This window comes from Heteronotia binoei, chromosome 4, assembly GCF_032191835.1.
Source record: "Heteronotia binoei isolate CCM8104 ecotype False Entrance Well chromosome 4, APGP_CSIRO_Hbin_v1, whole genome shotgun sequence".
Taxonomy (NCBI): Eukaryota; Metazoa; Chordata; class Lepidosauria; order Squamata; family Gekkonidae; genus Heteronotia; species Heteronotia binoei.
Window position 1 is genome coordinate 113,409,553 of NC_083226.1, and position 19,676 is coordinate 113,429,228.

The following is a 19,676-nucleotide window of genomic DNA, read 5'->3' on the forward strand; positions in this document are numbered from 1 at the left end:
TGTCCATTCATATGGGATTGTTAGCATCTTGTCTAAGTGGCTCGTATTCCATGATAAATTTCAACTAATATACAACTTGGTGGATATTCAGTGATCCCTCTCATACTACAAACCCTCCCTTTACCACTGAGGTACCCTGCCCACCCCCCACCAGTAGCAGCATTCAGAGAGCATTGTGAGCTATACCAAGAAGGGAAAAACAAAGAAGTCCTGTTCCACTAAGGAAAAATCCTTCTGTTAGTGGAGGTTTACAATACAACTTAAACTGGTGTCAGCCATTACCCAATTTCAGACATTCTCTGTAGCATGACCACGGTTAACACCACTAAACAGACATATATCCTGAAAATTAATATGCTCATAATAATTTTTGCAATTGGGAGTTTTCCCTATTTGCAACTATTTCCATCTCTCTATTACAATTCTATCATTTCTTTTAAAATGACAAGAAACAATCTAAGGACATATTTACTTCTGCCTCAGATGTCATGAAAAATCTTGCTATTTAGGCTACAGATTGTAGAATAGACAGAATCGTACAGCTACGTGGTTCCATAACTCTGCTTGCGTGCTTTCACATGGGTGTCACAAAGTGATCTCTATGATCATTACCCACAGAGGGATGCTGAGAGAAAGTACCTTACGCCCTACATTCTGGAAGTTCATCAGTAGGATTTCTGCCACATAAATACAATATTTTCCTGCTGCTTCATTCATCAGTTTTGAGGGTTTGTTTCAACATTTTATTACTTAACAATAAATCATCTTTCTGGTAATATTCAGTACAAACTAATAAGCATTGTGGTGTGTGTCTCTACAACCAGAGGGTACAAAACCCCCTGATCTTTATGTTCTCAGTTTACATTGGTATGTTCAATTATAGACATTAAATTATAGATAAGTGAAAACTTTCAGAACACCTTTGCTGTTTCTTTGTAAATATAAATGGTTGTTCTTAAAACAAATTATTACGTAATGGTTGCTCTTATAACAGATTAATACTCTGAAGCCCAAATTACTTGACCACAATCCAGAAAGCCCACTTATGGTTTTCTAGAGCACTGGGCAAGCACATCAAGGGATTTAGTGCTTTTCCCTTGCAGTGCCTATCATTGCCCCAGCTTCTACAACTTGCAAAGAATGCTTTATTTGCTGTTCCATGGTTGTTTTCATGGATCCAGCACATACAGTTCTCTAAATGCCTGTGCCTGGTTATGCCAAGTTCTCCCTAGAAATCATTGTACTCAACAATTTATAAAAATTTGTATGCATGATCGCAAGCAATAATCTTCAGATTATAGCATAAAGGACACTGTGAAGAGATTATAAAGTGAACCACAGTCAGCCACCAAGTGTGCCTAGGTGCTGTGTGACCATTATGTTCTTGTCCATCGGAAGTTATGAATATGATTGATGCTGAGATGTCAGGGTTTTTTGCACTATTTGTTGCATTGAATGTATGTATTTTAAAAATACTAATATATCTCCCAAACAGACTTGTTGGCTGCATCCATTTTTGATCAATATTTTTGATGAAAGTATTTATTTTATTGAGAAAGGGTCTGTGTAAATACTTGAATTGAATTAAAACCTTTATCTCCAAAAATTTAGCATTACTGTGTTTTTGTGTAGCCTCTAATTTTGAATAGTTGAACAAAACTGTAGAATTTAGCTTGGTTTAAAATGTGTCAATTTGATTCAAAAGTATAAAAGATAAAGAGCAATGTTTGAGTCTGATGGCACCTTTAAGACCAGCACAGTTTAATTCTAGGTATGAGCTTTCATGTGCACTTCTTTACAGCACACAAAAGATTGAACTTTGTTGGATTTAGAGGTGCCAAACTTTGCTCTGTTGCTTCAGAACATCATGACTACCCACCTGAATCTATACAAGATAAAGTTATACTTTCTTTGGCCAGTGCTGAAAGTCAAAGGGATCCACTACATTTTTTGCATAAAAGGAAAGGTGCTTTCCGTTATGTTGTTTTGTGTCAGGACTGGTTTCCACATGACATGGTGGCAAACCTGTGGTTGCTATTCCAATTGAACAAGACAGTCAACAGCCTGGAAACATGTGGCCCCTGCATGATTTTTGTGGGGACGTTATATTTTGCATGTATAATGAATGAAGTCGCTTAATGTAGGACAAGAATAAATTAGACTTTTGAAAAGCAAACTCACTCAGTTGGCCAACAGATGGTGCTGTTGTTTCTTGAAACACAATCTCAGCTGGTTCTTGAATGAAATTTTAAAAAACCAAGCAAACCTTAACAGATCAGGGCAAATAAGCTGCAGCACACTCAAACCACTTTGGCTTAAGAAATGTGGACACCACTTCTTTTCATTGGTTGTTGAAATGTTGGAGAATTTTCATATGGGAAAAAAGGCATGCTATTCTAAGGTGATACAATAGAGCACTATAAAAGCAGACATTGCAAATTCAAAAGGAACAACTGTCATTTGCTAGGACTTCTGAAAATTAATTACTTTGAGTGTAAATAATGAACATATTAAATAAAAGAGGAGATTGGGTTTGGATTTTCATTGATTCCAGAGTTCTAAGGGTCTGATTTCATGGGGAAACAAGGGGCAGCCAGATAACAGGCAAGGGATCACGTAGAAATTCAAAGGGGTAAGTGTAGACTTGAGAAGGTCCACATCAGTATCTGAAGGAGAGTGTCTCTAACTTAATGTGTTCTGAGTGCCAAGACAATGTGAACTGTAGAGCTCAGTAACAGGCCAATGAAGAAGGCCCCACAGGGCTTGAAAAGGACAGTTCCAAGGTCCATGACTAAAGACTGACTGAAGAGCTTCATATGAACAAAATTAACTTGGGGAAAATGCTGCTTGGTTCAGCCTACATAATCATTAACCTGGACTGATATGTCCATCATCTAGAATGCACCAAAACCAGGAAAGCAAAATTCAGACTACAGCCTGATTTACACATAGTGCAAGGGAATGAGGGGGTAAACTGTTGAGGTGATAGAATGGATAGCACCATTTCAAAGAGGAACGGTTTGGAATACTCTTGTTAAAAATTGCCTGCAGATAGAAAACCAGCACAGCTAGCAAAGAGGATGAAAGAAAACTTTTTTTTTTTTTAATGTTAAGGGATATTCTGAGCTGGAATCTGCAGTATAAACAGTGCAAACCATTCTGTCTCATCTCAACCCTTTCATTGCCACCTCATTCATTTGCATTGTGAGAACCAGGCTCTTAGATTTCAACAAGAGCAGACAAGCTGTCACAGCACCATTACTCTCATGAGTCTTTTCATTACCAACGAAGGAGAAAAGGTTTTTAAAAACACAACCTCCTGCAAGCAGAACAGGCAGCAGAGGACAGGATCACCAAGCTAATTACCTACAGCAAGTGAATTGGAGTTGTTGGAGGGAGATATTGGTAAATAAGCATAATAAAGCGACCATAAGAAGAAACAAAATGAGACAGAAGAAATGAGGGATGAAACTATAATGCATGGTATGAAAGACTTTCAGAAGATTAAGGAAGTAATATTACTACTGTGATTCAGTGTAGCCAAAGTGGGTGAAGTTCTTTGGAAATGTAATCTAGTTTTTATACACAAAGAGTAAGAGGAAATACCAAAGATGGATGCATGCAGGTTTAAGTTTGAGGAAGTATCTAAAAGGAGAAAGAGATTATTGTGTTGTGACTATAGTGCAGCAATGGACACAACACTCGTGTTTTCCTTTCATTCTGCTGATTCCTTACAGTTCCAGCTGCAGATTATGTCTCCCTGAAATTAGCATTTGTTGACACCATCAAAACCATAAAAGTAACCATTTGCCAGATCAATTGCTTCTTTTGTTCTCAGGCCTCTGTTGTGGGGGAGTAAAATACTGGAGATTGTGAGCCACTCTGAGATTCAGAGTATAGGGCAGGATATTCAATATCATCTTCTTCTTTCATGGTGGTGAAATTTAGAGAGGATTGTGAGACACTCCAAAGGAATCTGTCAAGGCTGGGTGAGTGGGTGTCAACATGGCAGATGACGTTCAATGTGACCAAGTGCAAAGTAATGCACATTGGGGCCAAAAATCCTAGCTATAAATACAAGTTAATGGAGTGTGAAGTGGCAGAGACTGACCAAGAAAGAGATCTTGGGGTCATGGTAGATAACTCACTGAAAATGATAAGACAATGTGCGAGATCTCTCTCTTTTGGTCAGTCTCTGCCAGTTCACAACCCATCAAGTTGTATTTGTAGCTGGAATTCTTGGCCCCAATGTGTATTACTTTGCACTTGGCCACACTGAACCTCATCTGTCACGTTGACGCCCACTCACCCAGTCTCAACAGATCCCTTTGGAGTGCCTCACAATCCTCTCTGGTTCTCACCACCCTGAACAATTTAGTGTCATCTGCAAACTTGGCCACTTCACTGCTTACTCCCAACTCCACAGTATGGGACCCAGTACTGAGCCCTGCGGCACCCCACTGCTTACCATCCTCCACTGCGAAGACTGCCCATTTATACTCACTCTCTGCTTCCTATTAATTAGCCAGTTTTTGATCCACAAGAGGACCTGTCCTTTTACTCCATGACTCTTGAGCTTATAAAAGAGCCTTTGATGAGGAACTTTATCAAAAGCTTTATGGAAGTCAAGGTAAACAACATCTATTGGGTCTCCTTTGTGCACATGTTTGTTCGCCCCCTCAAAGAACTGTAACAGGTTAGTGAGGCAAGATCTTCCCTTACAGAACCCATGCTGAGTATTCCTCAATAACTCGTGTTCATCAATGTGCCTACTCATTCTGTCCTTGATAATGGTTTCTACCAACTTTCCCGGTATTGAAGTCATACTGACTAGCCTGTAATTTCCCTGATCTCCTCTGGAACCCTTTTTAAAGATGGGGGTGACATTTGCTACCTTCCAGTTCTCAGGAATGGAGGCAGATTTCAATGAAAGGTGAACACCATAGAATTAGAACTGAAAATCTATTATGCTTAGAACTGGAATTGCATTATGCTTTTAATTAACTCTAGAATAGGGACATTTAATCCTATGTGACTGAAATTTGGTAGTGTCTTTCAGGTGAGGGCTATTATGCCTGACAGGGCTTTTTTTCTGCCAGAGCCCACAGAAGTAAAGCTCCACTTGGACTGGCCAGGGCTCTGGCTGGCCTGACCCACCATGCAGCAGCCACATACTCCCTAGCCAGGCAGTGTGGCCTAATATACCAATGAGCTCCTGCTGGGCTTTTTCTACAAAGCACTGATGTCTGAGAATTTAATCCCAATTGGATAGGGATAGATTTAGAACTGGAAATGTGGTACACTTTTCCTTGCTTCCAGTATGAAGACTCTTTCTCCTATATGGCAGAAATTTGAGCGGGTGGCTCCATTCCATAAATAGTATAATCCTTGAGAATTTGATCTCATTTAGGGAGAGGGGGAGCTGAAGAGGCGATGTAGATCTCCTTGAAATCCATGGAAGAACAACTTAATTTACACATGACATAATCATACTAAAGGATTTTTTTAAATGAATTTTTAACAGACACAATAAGCAAAACTAAAATCCAAATAAGATATTAGAGCACATCCCCACTGATTTATACATATTTACTCTTTAGAATTCAGGATTGCTCTCTCAGCCATTTTCAATTCCTATCACATCCCATCAAAAAAGCATTACATTGTAGTGCTAAGAGCTTCAACGTGCACATCAAATCATCTGTGTATCTGATGCACCATTTACAGCCCAGCAGTTGCATTGCCATAAATGTTTCAAACTGTGATCACAGCAGCTGCTTATCATGTCTTCTGAGATGTAAAAGGAAGTTTAGATGAAAGTCTTCCTATGGCCTGATATAGTATGATTAAAGACACAAAGCCAAAGTATCTCCTGCTCCATGTAGTTGTTTCCTATTACACCAGACAAATCAGTGTGAACTCATTCTGTCCTGAGGATGGAACTACTCATTGCCTTGGAGAATAGTTGTTTCCAGACTCTCATTTGCCAAACAGAATATAGAAATGGGTGGAATTTGTAGGTGCAAATCAGCAGATGGGAGGGGAGGGGGTTCACTTCTTCCTATGTCCACTGATTTTCCCCATAGAAATTCTATCCCGAAATACATTTTCTCCCAGCTGAGCTCATTTCTGGACTTGCATGTGGGCTAAATAACAAAACAGGCTAGGAGAATAGTCGTGCTGACTGAGCTTGTACTTCCTACACTCCTATGATGACCTACATTTTCAATTGACACTACCCTTCCCAGTGGCTGTTGCCCTGATCCTTACCCCCTGCCCCCCCCTCCCGCAGTGCCCTGGCTAGTTTTTAAGGCCAAATGACAGATCTAAGTTTAAATCATTTTTCATGTTGCATGTAGTTTGACCTTAATTCTGATAAAGATCAACCAGAAATATTTTAGGACCTAATTTGTGGGATCATAGCGTACAGTGATGTCAGTTGCTGATTTGCTGTGTAACAGCTTCCTGATTACATGCAGAACTGAAATTATGAAATTTATATTGCAACTTTATCCTGCTGTGTTTGAGAGCATGTTGGATTTTATTCATTGCCTTATAGCATGATTGCACTCAGTAATGAAATAGCTACCAGTTGCTGTGCAATTTCTTTTTCTTATGAACATTTCATTATATTTTGGATAGATAAGATTCTTTTCATTGTAAAGACCAGATAACCCAAAACTAGATCAACAGGATCCATCTAATGAAACATTTCTTCCATCTGATGAGCTATGTATTCTCTGGTTTTGATATGAGTCCTGATTGAAAAACCAAGGTGTCTGAAACCATATAGATGCATACAGACTCCAGGGATTTGGTTCTGTCATTAGCATTTGACAGTAAAGGAGGAAACATTAACAGATGGCACAGGAAATATTTATGTAGCCATCAATGACCTTCTAGGTCACCAGTTATTTGAATCAGTTCAGAGAGCTACATTAACAGGGATGGGTGCAAATCCGTTTGGGCTTGGAAGTCCAGGCTAAACTTTGCCCAGTTCAAAGCTCAGGAGGCATGGCTTGGGAATCATGTGCTCAGCACAGACCTGTCCCAGCTTTTTGCTTGAGCTCAGAAGTAATTAGAGAAGAAATCCCACCCAGAAACTTTTGCATGCAAATGCTGGTGGGGGTGGTATTTTCCATACCTAAAAACACAAATAGAAACCCTCTCAAACTTGGTAGACAATGCTGCTTGAGAATAACAGATGTCTCTACTTGTCCAATTGGAGGGAGGATGTATATATGTGCTAGAGGAGCATGCATTTTGGAGGAAAGAGTGACTTTGCCACTGGAAACCGATTTGCTGGTGCTCATGGTGGGGATTTAGCAGCTTAGTCAGTCGAGGGCCAGGGGCCAGTAAAGTTCCCCATTCCAATTCTGCTTTTTCAGTTGTTGTTTGCTGCAAAGGGTGGGAAAACCAGGCTTGAATTCAGGGATGTACTAAAAGAAATGACAGAACTGCCCATTGGAAACAGTGGGAGAGGCTTGAAGACCCACTGGAGATGATGGGAGCCAGGAATGCAAATTGACTTGCATAGGCTTCACTGAAATATATTGCAGCACTAAAAAAAAAAAGCTGCAAAGAAAATGATGATGATATTGGATTTATATCCCACCCTCCACTCCAAATTTCAGAGTCTCAGAGCTGCTCACAGTCTCCTGTATCTTCCTCCCCCACAACAGACACCCTGTGAGATGGGTGGGGCTGAGAGGGCTCTCACAGCAGCTGCCTTTCAAGGACATTATCTGCCAGTGTTATGGCTGACCCAAGGCCATTCCAGCAGGTACAAGTGGAGGAATGGGGAATCAAACCAGTTCTCCCAGATAAGAGTCCGCACACTTAATCACTTAACCAAACTGGCTCTGGAAATGTGGAATAGAATTTCCATTAAAATCTCTGGGTACAGATAGACTACTCTGGGACAAAAATGACAGGCCCCAGAGTGGAATGACAGCCCATGGATACAGAATCTGTGCTCTAGGAGTGGAATGACAGGTTGTGGAGTGGGATGATAGCCCCTGGGAGAAGCAAAAGTGTTCTGGGACTGGAATGACAGCCCCTGAGAGTAGCAGGAGCATTCTAGGACTGAAATGACATGTCACAAAGTGAAATAATAGCCACTGGGAGTTGCAGAAGTGTTCTGGGACTGGAATGACGGCCCATAGACTGGAATGACAGCCCCTGGGAGTTGCAGAACTGCTCTGGGATGGAAATGAAGCCCCTCAAAGTAGCAGGAACATTCTGGGGCTGGAATGACAGGGCACAGATTGGAATAACAGCCCCTGGGAGTGGCAGAAGCATTCTAAGAATGGAAGAACAGGGCACAGATTGCAGTGATGGTCCCTAGCAAAAGAATCGGAGCTCTGGGACTGTAATGACAGCTTCTCCCACACAAGATTGTGTCCAGTTCCTCTTCACCATGTTATCTCCCCACCACCAAAAGTGATTGCGCCGCTTGGGAGCAGTGACCATAATGTTATTGATTTCACCGTTTGTATAAATAGGGAGTTGCTCAAAAAGACCGCCACAACCACGTTTAACTTTAAAAGGGGTAAATACACTGAGATGAGGAGGCATGTGAGGAGGAAACTGAAAGGAAAGGTAAATACGGTCAAAACCCTTGGGGAAGCTTGGAGACTATTTAAAACTATAATCCTAGAAGCTCAGATAAAATACATACCACAAGATAGGAAAGGCACAAACAGGCATAAGAAAAGACCTGCATGGTTAACAAACAAAGTAATGGAAGCTGTAAAAGGTAAGAAGGACTCCTTTAAGCGGTGGAAAACCAGTCCAAGTGAGATTAGTAAAAGGGAACACAGGCTGTGGCAAATCAAGTGCAAGACTGTGATCAGGCAGGCAAAAAGGGACTATGAAGAGCATATTGCAAAAAACATAAAGACCAACAATAAAAATTTATTCAAATATATTAAAAGTAGGAAACCAGCCAGGGAGGCAGTGGGGCCCTTGGATGACCATGGGGTAAAAGGATTACTGAAGGAGGATAGGGAAATGGCTGAGAAGCTGAATGCATTTTTTGCCTCCGTCTTCTCTGTGGAAGATGAGAACTTTTTGCCCACCCCAGAACCACTAATTTTGGAAGGGGTGTTGAAAGACCTGAGTCAGATTGAGGTGACAAAAGAGGAAATCCTACAACTGATAGACAAATTAAAAACTAATAAGTCACCTGGTCCGGATGGCATACATCTGAGAGTTCTGAAAGAACTCAAAGTTGAACTTGTGGATCTTCTAACAAAAATCTGTAATCTTTCATTGAAATCTGCCTCCGTTCCTGAGGACTGGAAGGTAGCAAATGTCACCCCCATCTTTAAAAAGGGTTCCAGAGGAGATCCGGGAAATTACAGGCCAGTCAGTCTGACTTCAATACCGGGAAAGTTGGTAGAAACCATTATCAAGGACAAAATGAGTAGGCACATTGATGAACACGGGTTATTGAGAAAGACTCAGCATGGGTTTTGTAAGGGAAGATCTTGCCTCACTAACCTGTTACATTTCTTTGAGGGGGTGAACAAACATGTGGACAGAGGAGACCTGATAGATGTTGTTTACCTTGACTTCCAGAAAGCTTTTGATAAAGTTCCTCATCAAAGGCTCCTTAGAAAGCTTGAGAGTCATGTAGTAAAAGGACAGGTCCTCTTGTGGATCAAAAACTGGCTGAGTAATAGGAAGCAGAGAGTGAGTATAAATGGGCAGTCTTTGCAGTGGAGGACAGTAAGCAGTGGGGTGCCGCAGGGCTCGGTTTTGGGTCCCATGCTCTTTAACTTGTTCATAAATGATTTAGAGTTGGAAGTGAGCAGTGAAGTGGCCAAGTTTGCGGATGACATTAAATTGTTCAGGGTGGTGAGAACCAGAGAGGATTGTGAGGAACTCCAAAGGGATCTGTTGAGGCTGGCTGAGTGGGCATCAACGCGGCAGATGCGGTTCAATGTGGCCAAGTGCAAAGTAATGCACATCGGGGCCAAGAATCCCAGCTACAAATACAAGTTGATGGGGTGTGAAATGGCAGAGACTGACGAAGAGAGAGATCTTGGGGTCGTGGTAGATAACTCACTGAAAATGTCAAGACAGTGTGCATTTGCAATAAAAAAGGCCAACGCCATGCTGGGAATTATTAGGAAGGGAATTGAAAACAAATCAGCCAGTATCATAATGCCCCTGTATAAATCGATGGTGCAGTCTCATTTCGAATACTGTGTGCAGTTCTGGTCGCCGCACCTCAAAAAGGATATTATAGCATTGGAGAAAGTCCAGAAAAGGGCAACTAGAATGATTAAAGGGCTGGAACACTTTCCCTATGAAGAAAGGTTGAAACGCTTGGGACTCTTTAGCTTGGAGAAACGTTGACTGCGGGGTGACATGATAGAGGTTTACAAGATAATGCATGGGATGGAGAAAGTAGAGAAAGAAGTACTTTTCTCCCTTTCTCACAATACAAGAACTCGTGGGCATTTGATGAAATTGCTGAGCAGACAGGTTAAAATGGATAAAAGGAAGTACTTCTTCACCCAAGGGGTGATTAACATGTGGAATTCACTGCCACAGGCGGTGGTGGTGGCCACAAGCATAGCCACCTTCAAGAGGGGTTTAGATAAAAATATGGAGCAGAATATGGAGCAAAAATATGGTCCAACAGTGGCTATTAGCCACAGTGTGTGTGTGTGTGTGTATATATATAAAAAAAATTTTGCCACTGTGTGACACAGAGTGTTGGACTGGATGGGCCATTGGCCTGATCTAACATGGCTTCTCTTATGTTCTTATGTTCACCACCACATGTTGCATGTCTGCAGTCCAACATTCCCGCCAGAAAATCATCACCAGCTCCTATGTGATGATAAATGCTGGGCAAGCTGCATAGATACTGCAAAGGACTGCAGGCCAACAGCAAAATGGGTTGCCAATGACTGTTGCCTTTCTAGGACAGCCTCAAACTGGAGCCTGGCCGAGTATAAGACAGACACAAGCTGGATGTGTGAAGTTAACTAAGCCAATCATCAGACTGCAGATAGAGGGAATGTACACCACCACCCACAGTGGTGTGGGTAGCTCCCTGGCCCAGATGGGGAGGACTGTCTGGACCTGCCTGGGCCCCCATGCTCCTACTCCTGAGGGTGTCTGTACAGAGGTAACCCACTTGGAAAGGGAATGCTTGGCCCTCCTTCCTTGACCCTTGGGGTGTTTCTTCCTTGGCCATTCAAGTTCTCTGGGCCTAGCACCAAAATTTATTTTAGGTATGCAGCCACCCACAATGGTGCAGGTGGCTCCCTTGCTGGGAAGAAGGGCCAGCTCTGCCTGGAAATCACAATGTTGGCTAAGTGGAAGAGAGGGCCTGGGAAGACACAACCACCTGCAAATTTGTTAGTGACTTCCAGGCCCAGGGCAGGGTGGGAGGGTTGGACCTTCTCATTTGTCATATTGTCAGTTGATGGAGGCTGGGCTTGGGGAGACACAGCTGAATCTTAGGGTTGCCAAGTCCAATTCAAGAAATATTTGGGGACTGTGGAGGTGGAGCCAGGAAACTTTGGGGGTGGAGCCAAGAGACATTGGAGGTAGAGCCAGTAGCAAGGTTGTGGCAAGCATAATTGAACAAAGGAAGTTCTGGCCATCACATTTAAAAAGACTGCACACCTGCATGGAGAGCCAGTTTGGTGTAGTGGTTAAGTTTGTGGACTCTTATCTGGGAGAACCGGGTTTGATTCCCCACTCCTCCACTTGTACCTGCTAGCATGGCCTTGGGTCAGCCATAGCTCTGGCAGAGGTTGTCCTTGAAAGGGCAGCTGCTGTGAGAGCCCTCTCCAGCCCCACCCACCTCACAGGGTGTCTGTTGTGGGGGAGGAAGGTAAAGGAGATTGTGAGCCGCTCTGAGACTCTTCGGAGTGGAGGGCGGGATATAAATCCAATATCTTCTTCTTCTTCTTTTAAATGCCTTGGAAATAATGAATGATGGGGCACCTTTTAGGGCTCATAGAATTGGACCACCTGGTCCAATCTTTTTGAAACTTGGAGGGTGTTTTGAGGAGAGACACCATATGCTATGCTGAAAATTTGGTGCCTCTACTTCAAAAACAGCTTTCCCAGAGACCCAGATACCCACAGATCAATTCACCATTATACTCTATGGGAATAATGGAGTTCCCAGCAGTAGTATTTCCCCTGCTTTCTGATGACCCTGAAGTGGGAAAGGGCCTCTGAACTGGGGGATCCCCTGTCCCCACCTGAGGATTGGCAACCCTACAGCTGATGGAGAGTGGGCCAGGGAGATACAGCCACCTACAATTGTGAGGGTTGCTCCTGGTCCTGGGTGGGGTGGGTGGTGTTCTACTGTCTATGCACTCCTGAACCCATTCCTAACATATCTCCAAAAAGCACTTTCCTGGGGGCATCTTGTTTGGGGATCTGTAACTCAGCCCCCCCCCCCCAATCTGACTCACACGTAACTTGTGGGGTATATAGAGAGGCATCCACAGGAGGCACGCTGCAGGTTGGATGCCTCTAGCACCCCAGTGTCTGTTCTGTACACTCCTGAATTGGTGCCTGACCTCCTATTGAAACGCACTGTCCTGGGGCACCTTTTTGGGGGGGTGGGGGCGGGGTCTGTAACTCGGACCTCTGAAGTCCAATATTTACCAAACTTGGTGGGCATGTAAATGAGAGTCTGTTAGAGACTTCTGGTGATTTTTGGGTCTCTAGGCCCCAGGGAGCATTTTTCATTCACAATGTTTCAGGTTCAGTTCATGAACCAGTTCACCAGAATTGGACTGGTTTGGTTTACTAACTGAATCAGGATTTCCTCGTCTTTCCCCACCCCTAACAGCATTTATTGGATTGCTGAATTGTATGCATTTTATACCATTATGTTAACCACTAAGATACATAACTAATTCTGAATGCACCTTTTTCCTTTGAAAAATTCTTAGATTTTTTTTTACACTTTTCAGATGTAAGATGAAGCTGATTGCCAAATGGGCATAGGACACAATTTTCCAGATACAAAGACAAAAGTCATGTAATACCTGTTATTAGGATGAATGAAAACGACATTAACATGACAGAGAAGTCTTCAAGACTGTAGTAATCTTGTCAGACTCAACCTATACATCATGTTAGTCTTGCAGACTTGGATCCTTACTGCCTTTCTTAAAATGGAAGGACACTTCTGTTTCTACTCATTCTGCCAGTTCCCTCTTTCCACCACAGGTTCCTGTTTCTCAACCCTAGAAGCTGTTGGAACATTGGTATGAGTGTAGCAGCAGCAAGGGAGAGATGGAAACCAGACCAGTGATTCCACGGGCTTGGATCTTGATCAACTGTTCTGTCAGAGCATCAGCATCCATTCAAATGAAACATTTCCATTTGGACAGGAGGAGAGGGAGATTTTTGCTGGTTTCCCTTCCTACTGCAGACTCCCAAGGTTGCTCTTCATGTTGTTCCTTTAGGTCCACTTACCTGCAGGAGAAGAACTGTGGGCAAGTCTGCAATGAAGGAAGAGGAAGCAGGGAAGTTGCTTTCCTGTAGCATGACCGTTTGTGCTATTGAGGGTCCAAACCAAGATGCACATGTTATCCCCCCACATGTTCACATTTTATTGACAACAAATACCTAGGCGGTAGTATCCAGCAGGTGATGTTGGATTTTAAGTTTTATTCCTCTTCATGTTCTCCAAATCTACCCCTTCTTGCTGCTTCTGACTTTGGAGCAATAAATTTGCAACACAGAAATGATCCTGAAACAGAAACTTCAGTTCTGAAAAGTTTAGGATGACTGAGGGTTTGATTTAAATTTGTCAGGTGCTGGCAGGAGCTCCACAAACCAGATCATGGTTCACTATGGCACTGAAATAGAGTTCCCAGTTCCCCCTGGAGGCAGGGGATCTTCCCCCCATGAGACTCTGCCCCATCACCTCCAATCAGCTGGCTAGTGGGGACACTTACCAGGGGCAGGAGTGAGACACAGGCTACATTGACCGGGGCAGGAGTGAGACACAGGCTGGTAACATGGCGCCATCACTTCTACTGCTTACCAGAAGTGATATCATCACACAATCAATATCACAGTCACATTTTAGTATTTGAGCAAAAACTTTATGGTAGAAATATTTTTACCATAGAGTTTTTGTCCAAATGCCAGAGTGTCACTGTGATGGCACATGATGCCACCACATTGTTGGTAACATAGCCTGGATCTCCCTTCCACTCCTCGTAAGTCCCCCCCATCCCCCACTGGTTGCCTGAAGGGATCTGGCAACCCTACACTGAAAGGGGGGAAATTTATACACTTACAGTTGGGACATTGTGGCACCCCCTTCTGGTGTCCCCTCCCCATGAAGCCTCTGTCGTATTGAGGGAGGGAGGCTGGGGTGTGCTTAAGGCCTCAGAAAAGTGGAGTGGGGTGAGTTACAGCAATCAGCCACCAACTCCATGGAGTACATTTGTCAGGCACTCTCTCTGTCTGCCCTTCCTCCGCTCATCTTCCTCCCTGCCAGCAGCATCGTTTCCCCCTTTATTGCCTCAGACCTCTGAGCCTATTCCCATCCCAAAGTGCTATTCCCCTGCCTCACTGTCAGTCCCTTCTTTCTCTCCCACTCCATTGTGCACTGTTCCCTTCCCCCGCCTGTGTCCTGCCCCCCGTTCAGATCCCTTGAGTTCACCCCTCTATGGGGCATGGTCAACCTGCTGTGCTCTGGTGGCATTGCTGTGGGTCCCATCAGCTCCCCTTTTCCCAGCCCCACCTCACTCGGATGCTGGTCGCATTCTTGGTTAAAACAATTTTATTGGTAACATATGGTAATAAATCTATTTCTTACATCTTTAAAAACTTCTTTTATCTACCCCATATATTACTTTCTACTCCCCCTTCCCCCCGTTACTTGACCCCCGCTGGTGTTATTTACTTAAAATGCAAATATTTAAAGGTACCCTTAACTATTAAAACAAAAATTTATATTCTTTTTTTTTTTGAGGTTTCAACATTTTATCATAACATCAATAACAACAAAAACAGCAACAATAGACAACCAAAAAACAACAAATAAACAACAATTCAACAATCACAACAATAACGACAATAACCACAACAAAAATTATTGTTAATAATCCTATATACATTTTATCTTCTGGAGCGAAATTACTAGAAACTAGGTATTTGTAATATCATTGTATCCATTCAAATCCCAATTTTTTTTGCCCATTCATACATTGGATACCAAGTTTTCTCACACTCTTCCATATTCCCATCATTCAATCTACAAGTTAACATATCCATTTCTGCAGCATTAAGAAGGTTTAACATAAACTCTCTTTTAGATGGTATCTGAGACGATTTCCAATATTTAGCAAATAAAATCCTCGCTACTGTAATGATATAAAATAATAACTTTTTCGCTGTTTTGGATATAGGGATTTTACATATATTCAATAAGTACAATTCTGGCACATGAGGGATATTAATCTTTAACATCTTTTTACACCAGAGTGAAACTTGCACCCAATATTTTTTGGCAAGATCGCATTTCCACCATATATGGAACAAAGAACCTTTTACATTACCACACTTCCAACATTTATCAGATACATTTGGAAAAGCTTTGGAAAGTTTTTCTGGGGTAAAATACCATCGATGAGCCATCTTATATAAGTTTTCTTGACAAAATCCTCCCAGTTAAAACAAAAATTTATATTCTTCTTTTTGAAACTTAATCATTATCAAAAATTGTCCTATGTCCTTTTATTTTCCACTCTTTTTCTACATATCTTCTAAACTTTTTCCACTCCATCTTAAAAACTTCAAAATCATAGTCTCTTAAAATTCTTGTTAATTTGTCCATTTCACTCCATGTCATAACTTTTATAATCCAATCCCATTTCTCTGGTATTTTTTCTTGCTTCCACAACTGCGCATATAATGTCCTAGCAGCTGAAAGCAAGTACCAAATTACAGTTCTATCTTCTTTTGGAAATTTTTCTATTTGTAGTCCCAATAGAAAAGTCTCTGCAACTTTCTTAAATTCATATCTCAAGATGTTAGAAATTTCTTGCTGAATCATCTGCCAATACTTTTTTGCTCTTTCACAAGTCCACCACATATGGTAGAAAGAACCTTCATGTTTTTTACATTTTCAACATCTGTCTGGCATCTTATTGTTCATCTTTGCCAATTTTTTAGGAGTCATATACCACCTATACATCATTTTAAAACTTTCTTTAATACTATGACATCTCGAGAGCTTCATAGAATTCTTCCACAAGTATTCCCAAGTTTCCATCTGTATTTCTTTATTTACATTAATTGCCCATTTAATCATTTGAGATTTCACTACTTCATTCTCCGTAGACCATTTCAAAAGCAATTTATATATTTTTGAAATTAATTTTTCATTATCTCCAAGCAGAACTTTTTCCATTTCTGTTTGTTTTTTTCTTATTCCTTTAGTTTTGATATCGTTATCCACCAAGCTCTTTATTTGTTGCATTTGGAACCAATCATATTTATTATTCAACTCTTCAGCAGTTTTCAATTCTATTTTGCCACTTTGTATTTTTAATAATTGATTATATGACAACCACTTTTCTTCACCTATCTCAGCCGTTATTTTTATTACTTCAGCTGGCACTATCCATAACAGTCTTCTCTCATCTCCATATTCCTTATATTTCATCCATGTATTTAGCAAATTATTTCTTATATAATTGTGAGAGAAAAAACTGTCCATCTTCTTTTTTCCATAATACAAATATGCGTGCCAGCCAAATGTATTTCCGTGACCTTCCAGCACTAAGAGTTTTTTGTTTAACAGCATTATCCATTCTTTTATCCACACTAAACAAACTGCTTCCTGATATAATTTTAAATTCGGTAGTTGAAATCCACCTATCTCTTTTGCATCTGTCAAAATTTTCATTTTAATCCTTGGTTTCTTCCCAGCCCACACAAATTCGAAAATTTTCCTTCGCCATTTATCAAATTGTTTACTATCTTTCACAATGGAAATAGTTTGAAACAAATACATTATTCTTAGTAGAATATTCATTTTAATTGCAGCTATTCTACCCAGCAGTGACAAATTAAGTTTATTCCATTTTAACATATCTTCATTCATTTTACGCCATAGCTTCTCATAATTATTTTTTAAATCAATATTCTTCATTGTTATCTTCACACCTAAATATTTTACCTTGGAGGTGACTTCACAGCCCATTAGTCTCTGCAATTCTTGTTGCTTATTTATTTGCATATTTTTGCATAGAAGTTTTGATTTTTCTTTATTAATACAAAGTCCCGCCAAGTCCCCATATTCTTGTATTTTGTCTAACAACAAAGGTGTGACTTGTATGGGGTTTTCATTTATAAACATCATATCATCTGCAAATGCTCTGTATTTGTAAGTAAATCCTTTTATTTTTAATCCTTCTATTTCTTTTTCTTCTTGAATCTGCATCAGTAATATTTCAAGAGTCATTATAAACAACAATGGGGAAAGTGGACAACCTTGTCTTGTACCTTTGCTGATAATCATATCTTCTGTAAGATCTGCATTTATACATAGCCTTGCACATTGTTCAGTGTATATTGCTTTTATCATTCTTATAAAGCTTTCTCCCAGCTCCATTTTCTCCATTACTGCAAACATAAAGTCCCAATTTAAATTGTCAAATGCTTTCTCTGCATCCGCAAAGAATAATGCTACTTCCTTTTCTGGATGTCTTTCATAATATTCTACAATATTTACAACAGTTCTGATATTGTCTCTTATTTGCCTTTTGGGAAGAAACCCTGCTTGATCTTCCTTTATAAAATTAATCAAATATTGTTTAAGCCATTCTGCCAAGATTCTTGTATATATTTTATAATTATTTAATAGTGAAATTGGTCTATAATTTTTTACATTCGTGACATCTCTATCTTCCTTAGGTATCAACGAAATAACAGCTTCCTTCCATGTGTTTGGTATTTTCCCTTTTGTTCTTATCATGTTCATCAACTTCTGCAATTTTGGTGTTAACTCATCTTTAAATGTTTTAAAATATTTAGCTGTATATCCATCTGGCCCAGGTGCTTTTCCATTTTCCATTGCATTAATTGCTGCTTCAATTTCTATTTTTTTCAATTGGATCATTCAAAACTTTTCGTATATTTTCAGTTAAGGGTTCTATTTTTATCTTTTGTAAATACTCATCCATCTTTTCTTTCTTTATTTTAACACCTTTAAACAACTTGGCATAGTACTTAAAAAATTCTCTTTTTATTCCCTCTTGGGTAACCACCTCTCTTCCACCTACCACAATTTTATTAATAATTTTATTTTCTCTCTTTTTCTTCAGTTGCCAAGCCAAATACTTTCCAGGTTTATTTGCTACCTCAAAAGATTTCTGCTGCAGTCTTTTCAAATTCCATTCCAATTCTTTATTTAACAAATGTCTCATTTGCATTTGTAATATTGTAATTTCCCTTATAAGTTTCTTTTTCCCTGGCCATTTTCTCAACTCCCCTTCTTTTTTCTTTATTTCATTTTGAATGTCCAACATCTGTTTTTCTTTTGCTCTCTTATCTTTATTATTCAAAGTAATCAATATTCCTCTCATTACTGCTTTATAGGCATCCCAGATCGTCTGAAATTCTATATCCTCTTTGTCATTCATTTGAAAGAAAGCTTTCTATTCATTTTCTATATATGTCACTATTTCTTTATTCTGTAGCAAATCTTCATTCAATCTCCATCTTCTCAACTTCTTAGACAATTTTGCAACCCACATTATTGGGTTATGATCAGCCCCAATTTTGGGTAAAATCTCTATTTTCCTTGTTATAAGACCTAAATCTTTAGTGCCCCACAACATGTCAATTCTGGAAAAAGTTTTGTCTCTTGCTGAATAAAAAGTATAGTCCCGAACTTAAGGGTTAAATTTCCTCCATATATCTTCCAAATTTTCTTGTTTGAACAATTTTAAAAAAAGACTTTGTCAATTTTCCTTCTTTGCTGTTATTTTTTTCCCCTCCAGACTTGTCCAATGAGTTCTTAACTGTTCCATTAAAATCTCCCATTAACAAAACTTGGTCATAAGTCAGTTCATCAAGCTGTTGTATAATGTCTTTTTAAAAAAAATCCTTTGCGCCATTAGGTATATACAATCCAAATAACAACTTTTTTTCCATTTAATATTATCTCTACCGCTACAAATCTTCCATCTTTATCTTTAAACACTAATTTTGACTCCAATTCTTGTTTAATGTAAAAAAACCACTTCCCTTTTCTTTTGTTCAGCCAATGAATAAAAATTTATAATCCTTTTCTTTAATATGCACTTCTTGCAAACAAATTATATTACAATTTTGTTTCTTAATCCAATGAAATGTTGCCCTTCTTTTTTGTGGTGAATTTAGTCCATTAACATTCCAAGACAGTAATTTGTAATCCATCATGGTGCAAATTCTTTATTTTCTTGAAAAAATGTATGCATATTCTGTGCACTTGTAATTGTGATTCTTTTCCCCTGGAGTTCAAAACTCAAACCTTCAGGTATTATCCATCTAAACCTCATTCCATTGTCTCTCAATTTTTCTGTCAACTTTTTAGATGTTCTTCTATCATTTATCATTTGCCTTGGCAGCTCCTTCATGATTCTCACTCTACTGCCTCCCACTATCAGTGTCTTTTCAAA